This window comes from Nicrophorus vespilloides, unplaced genomic scaffold (genome assembly GCF_001412225.1).
Source record: "Nicrophorus vespilloides isolate i.1.1-1 unplaced genomic scaffold, Nicve_v1.0, whole genome shotgun sequence".
NCBI classification, from domain to species: domain Eukaryota; kingdom Metazoa; phylum Arthropoda; class Insecta; order Coleoptera; family Silphidae; genus Nicrophorus; species Nicrophorus vespilloides.
Genome location: NW_017097922.1, coordinates 1 through 13,368, shown reverse-complemented (window position 1 = coordinate 13,368; position 13,368 = coordinate 1). Strand labels below are relative to the sequence as shown.

The window sequence follows — 13,368 nt, the reverse complement described above, 5'->3', positions numbered from 1 at the left end:
AAGGTGAGACGACGACGATGATGATGAAGAAGACGTTGTTATTATTACGGATTTTGCACGGAATGGAAATGGGTGATTTGCATAGCTAATTGCGGACGGCTATTGTTTCGATTATTAGTGTCATTGTGTTTGAGAGGAGACGAATGGAATTGAACAACCACTCACACACACACACACTGAAATACATATATTTTGTGTATGTGTATGCATGTGTGAGTGTGTATGGGTGGTTTTTGTACGCATATACACGAGCGCACCTGGACTCTCTCGAGACTTTCTCGGAACACACCGGCGTGTAGGATCTCTCTCACACACAGCTCTTTGTCAGAATCCCTTGGCGGAAAAAATAATAAGAAAACAAAAAAAAACCCAAGCCGACTTGTGGGTGAATTCGCGTGGGCCGCGAACACACTTTTATAAAATTATGTATATGCACTTTAAAGCGCAACGAGCGACGACAGAAGATGAAAAGAACAAGAAACGAACAGATGAAGAAAAAAGTGGAGAGAGATTCGAGAAAAGAAAGAGTGCACAAACTTATTAAAACTAAGCACGATTCACGATTTTAGTCAGTTTTAGAAACGTCAAAGTCAACTGTCAATGATTTAACAAAAGAGTTTCAATAATCAACAATATCTGTCACATAAAAATGTCAAATTACAAAGTGAAATGTCAATGATTAAATAAATGGGTTATACAAATCAACAACAGTTGTCAAACGAAACGTCAAATTATTGACTGCATATTAGGAATGTGAATACGTAACCTCTATCATTAAATGTACCATATGCTAAGTTGTTATACAAAATGTATTCAATTTATCCATTAAGATAAACGTCAAATTGAACTGTCAATCTGTAGATTTTGAATGGAAATGATTGAAACGCGTACAAACTCTATTGACGCAAATGAAATAGTTGCGCTAGGTTATTCGAAATTGAAAGAAGAAAGAAAAAAAAAACTGTAACATTACTAAGAACGATGTAAATTTGCACGTTTCAAGGTATACAAGAAAAGTGAGTATGCCTACGCCGACAATTACAATATATTATAATTGTCGTTCGGCATTTAATAAACACTTTTAACGATAAAACCCAATAACAAGAGCAACAACAACAACTTTGACAAGATTGTCAAGATTGCCGGTTTACGCAACGCATTTTTCAATCATCCACAAACGTCAATTTCTCGGATCTATTAAACTCGTATGTTCGGACAATGGGTAAGCATTTTTTTTCTTCTTTCAGTCATCCGTATACGGTGCTGTGCAGGATGCGGCAACACACACACACAATATAATAAAAATTGTAATTCATTTTTCTTGAATCGATTAATCAAGCGCGCACAAATTTATTGCTCCGAGAAACTGGAGATAGATAGTAAGAGAGAGAGGCATTCTTCTCGCGGTTAAAACGTGCAATTGTTAGGCCGAAGAACCAAACCAAACCGACTAACAGTGCTTGAGAGGAGGACAAGGAAGAAGAAACGAAGAAGAGGAGGAGGAGGAAACGAGGGACCGTTAGAGCTGCATTTCGTATTGTTTTCTGGAAAAGCGTTTCGCTTATTACTGTTAATCACTTTTCGCTCGAACCTCGCTCACTCCTCGTCCTCTCTTCCCTTTCGGTTCCGATAGGTTGACGACGATGATGATGGTATGATCCTGCACGAAGTTTGTACACCTCGGCGACTTGCGAAATCACATGTAAGAAAAAAAAAACGCGACGTACTTACGCATTTTTATCTTCTTCTTCTCCTTCTTCGTATTGCGTTTGCTGTTGCAAAAAAAAAAACAGGAAATTGGCATAACCGTAACCTTCGACGATTCCGTGCTAAGGCTATTATTGCCTCAATCCTAAATATTAGCGAAATTAAGTAAATTACTTAGCATTACCTGGCGTTGCACTTATTTAATATCCATGGTAACATATTGTTTCCTAGGAGATTTCTTTGCGTTTATCTGAAAATAACCGTATAACAGCATTTTCTGACATTTAAACGTCCAACTGACGTATCTAATTTTGTTATTGCAAATTTGTATCGGTACTAATTTCACATACCTTTTTCGAAAGTTCGAATCTGCCGCCCGTCCGAACAGGATCCGGAACCAAGGACGTTTAACTGTCCAGAGAGCGTCGCGTAGCAACGCGCAAACCTTTTCAAATTATTGACAACTGTTACGCGTACCTCTGGTTGCATAATTATCCAATTCAAAATTATCTCAGGAAATTATCCTGTAAACATAAGAAAATTTATAAGAAAATTTATAAGAAAATTAAGAAGAATTTATTTATTTATTACGCAATTTGAATATGTATCATAATAATAATAATATGCTCGAATTTCTACTTTCAACTATATGACTCAACAAAAAAGACAAAAGAAGTTGAGAAACGATTCGCTTTTTTTGTGTGTGTGTGAGTGTTCGTTTCGTAGCAACGATCCATTTAATTCCGTGCACCAAATTATATAAAAAGGTTACCGTAAAACTTATTTATACGGTCGAAACACATTAGTCTTGTTGTTTACACTCAGACAATATTTTGCAATAACCGTTGTCATGACAATAAGAGAGAGACATGCAGCTAAAAAAAATAACATGTTAAGTTCATCTATGCTCAATTTAATATAATTAACGAATCGTTAAATCTAATTAATTTTTAGCTGTAAATGTCAAGTGCTTAGAAAAAACAAAAAAAATGATGGAGTAAAAACAACGAAATCATTACTGCTACGACTGTTACGCGATAATTCTTAAACGCAAATTTTAAATGTGAATATTTAACATTTCGAACGGATTTCATTGGGAAAGTCCTATGATTGAGATTGATCGCTTCTCTCGCATTGTTTTCGTTTTTTTTTTAGTTTGGGGACAATCTTTGAAAAATGTGTCTTTTGTTTTTGTTTTGTTCAAGTTTGCAAGAGTGAAAGTGAGAATTAATGATGATGGTTGGTGAGAGATTATTGCAGTTCGTTTTTCGATATTTCCAGATGAATTCATTAGAAATAAAGAAAACGCAAACAACGTTCTGCATTCTATTTCGAATCACCGTGAAAGCGATTAATGCAAAAAGAAGGATTATGAAAGGATCCGGTGCGTTTCAATGCTTCGCAATAACGATTATTAAACTTAAATTAGTTTCTTTTCTAATCCAATAATAATCCTAAAATATAAAATGTTAGTGATGTTATGTAAATGTCAAGTGTCAAATATTTAAGTTGGTACAATTTGCAAATTGACAGATGTCAATTAGGGTGGAAGAAACATTGCGAGTTATGCTTTCTTTCGAGAGCATCGCGCCAAGTTGCTCAACGTATGCAAAAAAAAAAGATAAGTAAATAATTCTCGATAAATTTGAATGCGTTTATGGATCGCATTGTTTATTTCAGAAAGTCACCGCAAAACTGCCGTAAGTGTGCCACGAGTAAAAGCTTATTTCAATATGGTCAAAAGTACGTTTATATTTCATGTTTTGCTGCGCGTACGCATTTCGATGGAACGAAACTGGAAAATCAGAACACAATCAAAATAATGCCAACCATCGGAAATTTAAAGTTGACTCAAAATTAAAGTTAATTTTTGTTACCAACGTTGAAAAAAAATAAAATCTATTAGTTTTAAAAAGTGACAGGTAAATGTCATTACGTTGTCGCGTAATTCGATAGATGTCGTTCGTTCGAGCACTTTTTCCTCTTGTAGTTCAACCGCACGACTCCGATGTATATTGTTGTAATTACAATCTCCGATCTGACTTGGACAATAGCGCGTTTCGATACACATATATATATATTATTTGTTATGCACGTGTTTCGGTGGAGCCGAAAAATGTTCGACGAAGAAACACGGCCGCGCGTTGTCGTGTTTCCCCTTTTAACCTTTTTATTTTTGCATATAACAAGCAAGAGATATCTTCTTTACAAAATAAAAATTCCGAATTCGAATTCTATCGAGATTTCAAACGAAATTGCACAAAGAGGAACGATGAATGACGGCGAAAGAACCAAAAAAAATAATAAAAATAAAACAAGAACGGAATGGTTAAAGTTTCGCCGTCCTTGGCAGTTGCAAATTATAGGTGTAAAGGTATTTGTACTGTCGAGGTCGTCTTAATAATGAAAAATGTTACGCTAGGGCGGATGTGTTCGTTCGTTCCTCGCGGACTAATGTTTTCCAGACTAAATAAAAAAAAAAGAAGGAAGAGAAACGGAAAAGCGACAGTAAATGCACTCAAATTGGACAATTCTCTTCTTGCACTCGAAGCAGCAGTGAAAACAAAACAAAAAAGAATTAAAGATGAGATGGACAATTGCATGTTTAAGGGCGTTGAAATTAGTGGACGCGCATTCAATTTTCTCACCTCAAGACAAAAGAAAAAGCAAAGAGCATCAGAAAGAAAGAAAGAAAAACTTAAATTCAATTTAATATCGCGAAGCACAAGCAAACTTAATTCGTTACTGTTTGTTTTTTTTTTTGTTTATTTTGAGAAGAAATAGAATGGATTGAATTAAATCTCCACTTTCCGGCTTCATTATGAAAAAGTCTTTCGAGAATAACTAATAACTATAAATAGCTAATGCACTTGAATGTTAATTGGTAAAATATCAAAAGATATTTACCGCATTTTTTTCTAAAACATTCAATTCTTTAAAATTTGTTAAATTTTGTTTTAACGTGAAAATAAACAATTAATACTGCAGACTTTGTCTTAAGAGTAAATATAAATGATTGATTCTCAAATCAGGATATCGATTTGGGTGGTTCTGTGATTCGACAGAGGAAGAGAAATGCAATATCTTTGTAGCAGCAGGATGGAAATAGGATGATGATGAGGATGATGATGATGGTGCAACAAATTGTAAGGTCATGGTCTCCTCCAGTGAGTGACCCTACTAAGAAGACCAGACGGAAGGAAGGAAAAGGTGGGGTGCGTTTGCGAGAGAAGAAGTGCAGAAGAAGAAGAAGACGACTACGACGACTCTACTCTACTCTACTACCTACCATCTCCTTCTTTACCATCTCCTCCTTCTCCACCATTCCATCTCTATCCGTACCATTCCATTCCGCTCGATGCGGTACCCACACCGTTCCATTCCATTCCATACCATTGGGAGACCATGGGTCGTCGGTCGTTCGCTCTCTTTTTCCTCGCGTTATAAAGTTGCGCGATGCCATCGCCGCCGTTGCATTTGACCGCGCTCGGACCTCGCGTTTGCTCCTAGAACAAACAAACAACAACAACAACAACATCAAAAAAAAATCTGCATCTTGCAGAAGATAAACCATCCGTAAAAGTGCGAATAGCGTATGTACAGGTTATCCAAGTGTAATTGTACTTACGGATTCCGAAATACAAATCCGATCGAACGCGCGCTGGATCAGCATCAGAATATGCACATTTTTGGTCCCCCTTTGATTTTATCCCCTGCTGCAAAATCTCTAAAGCGTTCTCTTTATATCGGTAAGTCTTCTTCATCTCCCAACACAACCATCTGAAACATAAACACGCACACACCACATTAATAATATATTAACAACATCAACAACAACAAGAACAACGATCATCGAACGCAAAAGACAAATCCTTAAATATCTCACCTCAAAAGTCGATGACTTCTTTGTTGCCAAGTCCAACGGAAAGGACAAGAATCCCGCTTTTGATACACAGCAAGTACAACCTACCAACCAACCAACCAACAAACAAACAAGAAGAAGTAAACCTCTTTTTACCGGAGGATTTGTGCTCGACGACGCCGCTCGTTTCACGTAAAGCACACCTCAACCGTGACCCGCGCCAAATTAAATTAAATTAATAACATCGCGAACTGCGGTTTTCGTTTTCCTCGATTATTATTCACTTTTTTTTTTACTTGTCTTCTTAAAGCTTCAGTTTCTTTATGAAGAAACGCAACGAAAAACACCTTGAAAGTATCGTCTAGGAAACGGTGCAAACTCTATTGGATTGTGAAGTTTTATTTCTATTTTATTTTTTATTTCCTATTTCAACCTTGAAGAAATCAAGTGAAATCGGACATCGGCCTTTCCTTTGTTTTTGTTACTACTATTTTGTTCCGTTTGGTGAAAATGATAACGCGTAAATCAGTGAAAAGTGCGAAATAATACAAAAAAAGTGCAACGATAATTTGCAAGTTCAGCTGTGAACGGTCAATTGGTGATTCGAGTTTAACGTCCTCTTAACGATGAGATTGCAAAATTATTAAAGTCGTATTTTGTTGCACGAGACACGAAATATCAATGTTTAAAAAATACATTTCGGAATATTACAATTGCAAAAACAACAACAAAAAAAGAAAGAAAGAAGAGAAGAGGATGATGTAATTGAATGTGTGTACTTTTTTTAAAATTATTTTTGGGGCTTCGTAATTTGGCACGGTTCGCAATTACCAGATGCTTTTGTTTCGTCTTTCATTTAACCAAACTACCTGTTGTTTCCACGACTTCCTGGTTACGTACTTGCTAGTATTATTATTTTGTTTCTGTTGCTATGCGACGCTCTAATTGTTATTAGTTCTTTTATGTTTGCGACACGAGTCGATTTCGGTTTACCGCAAAATCTTAACGCTTTGAAAAATTGACAAAATGAAAAACTATATTTGCAATGCAATTAATTAAATTTCCGAGTCTGTTCACCTCTTATGAATTCTGCAAAACGATAATCGACGTGTAACAATGAACACGACAGACGCCTGCAATTAAATTCATAATCCGGAAGTCATTTCCATCCTCTTAATTACCGCGCACACACACACATAAATTCCTACGTTAAGTCAATTCATTCAGACTGTAATTGCTCATTGTCTACCTACTCAATCGAAACTAATAATTAATCAAGCGAGAGAGGAACAAAAAAAAACGTATTTTTTCTTCTTCTAACATAAACATTTGCAATTAGCAAACAGTTGTAGAGCCCAGAACCGATCCCCACGGAACACCCGAGTTTAAACAAGATAGCAACATGCACTTTCCAAACACGTTTCGACACATTAACGAGTAAAATTTTTGGATGAATCAAAAATCAAAATATTTGTGTACGTTTCACATAAAGAAACAACCGTTTGCGGTGTTTGTTTGCTGCGTGCATTAGAAGGTTTCCGATTTGTCTTCAATTGGATGTAAAAACGTTTGCATTATTTATTATAGCGTTGACGCAGATCACAACTCACCGAGTAAAAGTGCGATGACTGCAGAATGCTCAATGATGATGGTGATCATCGTCGGCGACTACATGATGAAATCCCGGAAACGAAAATCCACATTAAATCTAAAAAAAACAGTAATGATAAATAGTGTATTTAAATATAGAAATGAATCGATTGCAGATTTCGAAACATTTACTTTATATTATTATCAAGTAGGTTAATTGCGGAAACCGTTAACGGGTTATCTTTACACCTCAGTTGGCTTTGTATTTCCAATTGCGGTTTTTATTTATTTTGATAGATTGCAACAACAACAAAAAACGTTTCGCAATTAAATTTTCGGTTACGATTCGAAGATGGAATTGGTAGGAAATGTTTCAAATCGTAATAATGTTTTAATAACGAACGCGAGTAGAGAGCATCGGGATCCTTGACATTTGTCGAACGTCAAAAACAAATCACGCAAATTGATGCCGTCGCCTTCTTCTCGTTTATGGCTCAATCGATTCAGTTACCATAACAACAACAAAAAAAAAAGTCACCAATTAATAATCTTCTTTATGCTCGCGATAACCGATTCAATTTGTATTATATATATATAACCGAAAGCTGCGTGCGTTCGGTAATTAACCTTGAATCTCAAAGATAATGAGATGAGAGCGTGTGAATGTGTGTTCGCATCGTAAATACGTATCAAAAATTTTAATAGTTTTGTTGTTAATTTATGCAAATCGATTCGATTCGAAAACTTTGGTGATTAATTGTTTGTCGAAACTCTAATTATTGTAAACGAAAACAAGAAATCCCTACTTTCAAAGGAAAGATACAATTCCACAAACTTCCGAGAATGTAACGTGTCAAATAAGTATGTCAATGTATCATCATTGATTTCTTCGTAAACTATGAATAAAACTTTAATTGTCGTCAAGTGGGGAAAAGAAAAAATTACCTCTCAAATTATGACGAATATTATTCCAATCACGAATTAATAATGAAAATCTAAATGCTAAATATATTATTGTTGAATGTTGTTGATAAGTTGCAAAAAGTAACCTCTCAAATTATGTCATATGTCACATGTCATATGTCAACCGTCTGTCAGAGCAATTGAACAAACATTTGAACAATTAGTAAAGTCTACAGGTATACAGGTAAACGTCGTTTTGCGCCGATTCGATTTACGCCGATTCACAATAAAGCCGCTGCGAAATAACGCTTATTAATTGATGATTTTACATTTATATAGAACTAAACCCTATAGTTGCCTCACTGTAAATAATGGTTCATTTTACGCCGATTCGATTTGCGACGGTTTTTGTTTGAAATTGTCATATTAAATTAAATTTAATATCCGCAAAAGTCTTATTTATTTCCTAGTCGACGTCGGTGATGTCATAAATACTATTTTCGTCATTTCTCGCTTTCCGTTCGCACCCAAAGAGCCACCAAGGTCCTCAGTCCTTTTCGGGCATCGAAGGGCGTCCGCAAATGCGAACAGACGAAAAGAAGAAACAGATACTGCGAATATAAAAATAAGAGAGGAGAGAGGAATAAGTAGAAGAGAAGACGATATTTACGAAAAAAAAGAACAAAGATCAAGGCTTCAAGGATATCAAAAACAATATCAAACGTCCTCTTTTTGTTCTTCTCAATCGCATCTTCACTTCTCTATATTTCTTCTCTCTGATTAATAATAATAATAATAATAACGACACAAGATTCTAGTAACCTGCATTCTTACCTCGTTTTTGCGTAATAATTATCAAGAGGAGAAGCGGAAAATGCGAGACGATGAAGAATCCGACATTACTCTTCCCCGTTCGTTCGTTCGTCCATTCTCTTCGCATAAAATTATCCGTTTGCCCTTTCCGCGAGACGTCTTCCTCTCGGAATGAATAGCACCGCTTCGCTGAAACATTAAATTATTATCCTTAATCATTTAAGGAATATCGAATTAAATAATTTATGTCTACAACAATTGATTTACAGCATTCAACGTAACGTAACGATCCAGGAAAACCGTATATTTCAATCTTTAAGTAAAACCTCCTTTCTTTTATCTATGTTAATAATGTATAATAATAGAAACAGCTTCGATTTTATATCTGAGAAGGAAATTACTTCGCACGTATTGCGATTGAAATGAAACTTTAAATGTATTTGAAGAAACAAAAATTAGTCAAAATTGAGTTCATCTTCAAGACTAGATTAAGACGCAATAAAAATCTACATGTAATCACACTTACAATTTGATATCAAACGGCGTTTTCCTCTCCTTTTTATCTCTCACTCCGATTCGATCCTATATTCCACGCAGTTTCCTTATTATCTCCCCGTCCTTCGGCTCCTTCAAATACCTTGTACCACATTCAAACGATGGGTTTATAATTGAACGTCGGAAAAACCTTCAAAAAAAGAGTATAAAAATTAGCACTTCGATTAACAATTAGTTTCGATATTAAAATATTACTTTAACTTAACTAATTATTGCATGATCATTCATATAAATACATTGACTTTAAATTGAATTCTAACAGCGTGTTTGCACTACGAATAACTCGGATTTAATTAGTCTGCGTGGAATTAGTATGCAGTGGAGGTGTCAGATATATAATTGGGAGTCGCGATGCGAATACTTTTATCGCAGACACAATAATAAACAAATATCCATGGAAGAGCAAAAGGACGACGCGACGTTATGCAACGAGCGAATATTAAGAAAAAAAAATCGTACGATAATAATAAGTGTAGTCTATATATAGACTTTTAGTACTTACTTTTATATTCGAGAAGAGACAATGTCTGTCTGTAAATGTACGCTTGGATCCATATTTTTATAGCATTGTAAAAATTGAATTAACAATATTTGTGCATGTAGACTGAGCATAACAAGTAAATATACTTGCGTTCTTCAAATATTTCTCTTAAAACAATACTTGAGACTTAAAAAAGTATTATCTACAACAATTAAGAATAATTAAAACTTATATTTGTTGTATGTATTTTTTATATTTACCTGCATGTCTTTGTTGATTGAAGGGTGGATGCGTTGGGTAGTCAATGTAATTTTCTCTTAAGAACTTCTTCTAAACATCAATAGTTTTAAGAAGATTTTCTGAAACAAATAGAATTAGTATACTTCTAAACTTATAATAAACTCAATGTACTATATACCTGCTTAAGAACTTCTTCTAAACATAAATCAATAGTTTTAAGAAGATTTTCTGAAACAAATTAATAGAATTAGTATACTTCAAAACTTATAATAAACTCAATATACCTGCTGATTCGATTGACTAGTTACGTAATAATTATAAGAACATGAGTCTATATAGTCTACACATATAGTAAACAGACTTCATTTTCCTCCAACTATTGCTACAACAAGCACACATATTTTAAACTGAAACAACATTATTAAAAATTATTTATATTTACCTGCATGATATTGGTGAAATAGTTTTTGTTGATTGAAGGGTGGATGCGTGGGGTAGTAGCCAATATAATTTTCTCTTAAGAACTTCTTCCAAACATAAATTAATAGTATCTGAAAGAAATTAATAGAATTAGTACACTTCTAAACTTATAATAAACTCAATATACTATATACCTTCTAATTCGATTGACTAGTTACGTAATAATTATATTAGTCCATATAGTTCACACAAATAGTAAACAGACTTCCTTTTTCTCCAACTATTGCTACATCAAGGACAGATATAAAATAATATTATTAATAATTACACTAACTATTAATTAATCGATTATTTATATTTACCTTAATGAAAGTCTTTGCTAATTAAGGGTGGATGCGTAGGGTAGTCAATGTAATTTTCTCTTAAGAGTTTTAAGAAGATTTTCTGAAACAAATTGATAGAATTAGTACACTTCTAAACTTATAATAAACTCAATGTAAAATATACCTGCTGATTCGTTTGACTAGTTACGTAATAATTATAAGAACATGAGTCTATATAGTCTACACATATAGTAAACAGACTCCAATAATTACTACAACAAGCACACATATTTTAAACTGAAACAAAATTATTAATAACTACACTAATTATTAGTTAATAGATTTATATTTACCTGAATAATATTCTTAAAATAGTCTTTGCTAATTAAGGGTGGATGCGTAGGGTAGTCAATGTAATTCTCTCTTAAGAACTTCTTGTAAACATAAATCAATAGTTTTAAGAAGATTTTCTGAAAGAAACTAATAGAATTAGTACACTTCTAATAAACTCAATATACTATACACCTGCTGATTCGATTGACTAGTTATGTAATAATTATAAGAACATGAGTCTATATAGTCTACACATATAGTAAACAGACTTCATTTTCCTCCAATAATTGCTACAACAATCACACATATTTTAATAGATTATTTATATTTACCTAAATGATATTGATGAAATTTGTTGATTGAAGGGTGGATGCGTAGGATAGTCAATGTAATACTCTCTTAAGAACTTCTTCCAGACATAAATCAATAGTTTTAAGAAGACTTTCTGAAACAATTTAACAAAATTAGAGTACTTCAAAACTAACAAACTTATTACTATATGATTTATGTTGTTTTTCTTAAATTTACCTTATTGATGAAATAGTCGTGGAATAAAGCGTGGATGCGTGAGGTAATCAAAGTTAATTTTCCATCAAACTTCTTCCAACCAAAAACCAAAGTTTCTAAGTAGACTTTCTGAAACAATTCAACGAAATTAGTATCATTAAAATCATACAAACTCAACATGCAATACCTGCTAATTGGATGGACGTAATAATAACTATCAATAAATTATATGAAGAAATGTAATGAACAAAAAAAAGAAACTCCTACAACAATAATCTAGTAGGTGTGAAAAATAAATGAGAGTCACGATGATTCTTTGGGGGAGATGAATCATCATCATCATCAACTACACGAGGAAGAAAAAAGAAGCATGGATAAAAAGGAGGAAGGAATAATCGAGTTGTACGATTCAATCATAATTAAATCCAAATTTGGACGGAATTGAATACACAGTAGTAGTAGTAGTAGTTCGAGAGACGCAATTTGTTTATTAGTTATTTGGTCTTTCTATCACTCTTCAATATGTTTTTTCATTTTTATTTTTTTGATTGATGTTTATTAACACGACGTTTTCTTTTCAATCAAACTCCTTTTTTTAATTCCGCTCCTTTTACGGTCGAATAGGAAATGTAATTAAGTTACGAAAAAAAAGAGAGAGACCTTGATTCCAAATCATTTCTTGTCTAAATCTTATTTTATTTTTTTGTTTTTGCTTAGTGTTAATCAAACTGAGCTCATCGCGAATGACTCGTTCGTTCTTTGGAAGAGAGGAATGATTGCATAAAATATATAACCCAACTCTTTCTCTCTTTTTTCACTCTTCTTTTGTTTCTTTGATTTTTCGGTTTAAAGACGGCCGCGAGTCACCAAATATGGATCAATTTTATGTACGTCTCTTGCACTACGTGAAAACGCGAGAGAGCAATTATATTGGAACGTCGGATGAATCTTTATTGCGTTTATTATTTGTATTTTTGTGAAGAGACGCGGCAGCGAAATGTCAACGGCGTCGTTATAGACGTAACGGAACGACAGAGAGACAACCTTGGCGGCGACTTTTGTGTGCGCGCCCACACGCACGTTAATTTCATTAATTAACAATTAAAATTAAAATTATGATAATTTAATTTTAATCCCATAGATAAACTCAGACGTATGATAAATCTAGTGGATCAAAACGAGATCCGTACATATTTCTGTATGAAACAGGTGCAACCTCGTGAAGGTAAATGCAAACGGTCTTGCATCAATATCAGAGGCTTGTTTTGCGCTTGAATTGATACCTGGTTATCATCTTCATAAGAATGATGATTTACCTTTGTTTAACACCTGGGGATGCGGCCACGTGGAAGCCGCTGCTCTCATTCACAGCAAATGAGAGCAAACGCGCGACCGCACACCCGGGAGGAATCAAAAAGAAAATAGGGAAAGTTTAGGATAGAAGGAAATGCTATGATCTAGGTACCTGAAAGGGAACGTAACGATTAGTGACATGACATAGGAATCATCAAAGAAGATAAAAAAGTAAATAGGATAGAAGGAAATGCTATGATTAGGTACCTGAAAGGGAAGGTAACGATTAGTGACATGACATACAACAAAATTAAATCAATCCCGAAACAGAACACACAAAA

At 34.1% G+C, this 13,368-nt stretch overlaps 2 long non-coding RNA genes across 2 annotated transcripts; both read right to left on the bottom strand.

Annotated features, from left to right (window-relative positions):
• Positions 1-955: 955 nt before the first annotated feature.
• On the bottom strand, positions 956-10,355 carry LOC108561369. The gene is made up of 9 exons (XR_001891011.1): positions 10,330-10,355; positions 10,172-10,270; positions 9,933-10,113; positions 9,402-9,560; positions 8,897-9,064; positions 7,180-7,277; positions 4,997-5,487; positions 2,058-2,231; positions 956-1,957 (listed from the first exon to the last, which is right to left on the bottom strand). It is a non-coding gene; the product is annotated as an uncharacterized LOC108561369 (long non-coding RNA).
• Positions 10,356-11,588: 1,233 nt separating this feature from the next.
• LOC108561365 lies at positions 11,589-12,043 on the bottom strand. Its single transcript, XR_001891010.1, has 3 exons — positions 11,922-12,043; positions 11,756-11,863; positions 11,589-11,672 (listed from the first exon to the last, which is right to left on the bottom strand). It is a non-coding gene; the product is annotated as an uncharacterized LOC108561365 (long non-coding RNA).
• Positions 12,044-13,368: the final 1,325 nt, after the last annotated feature.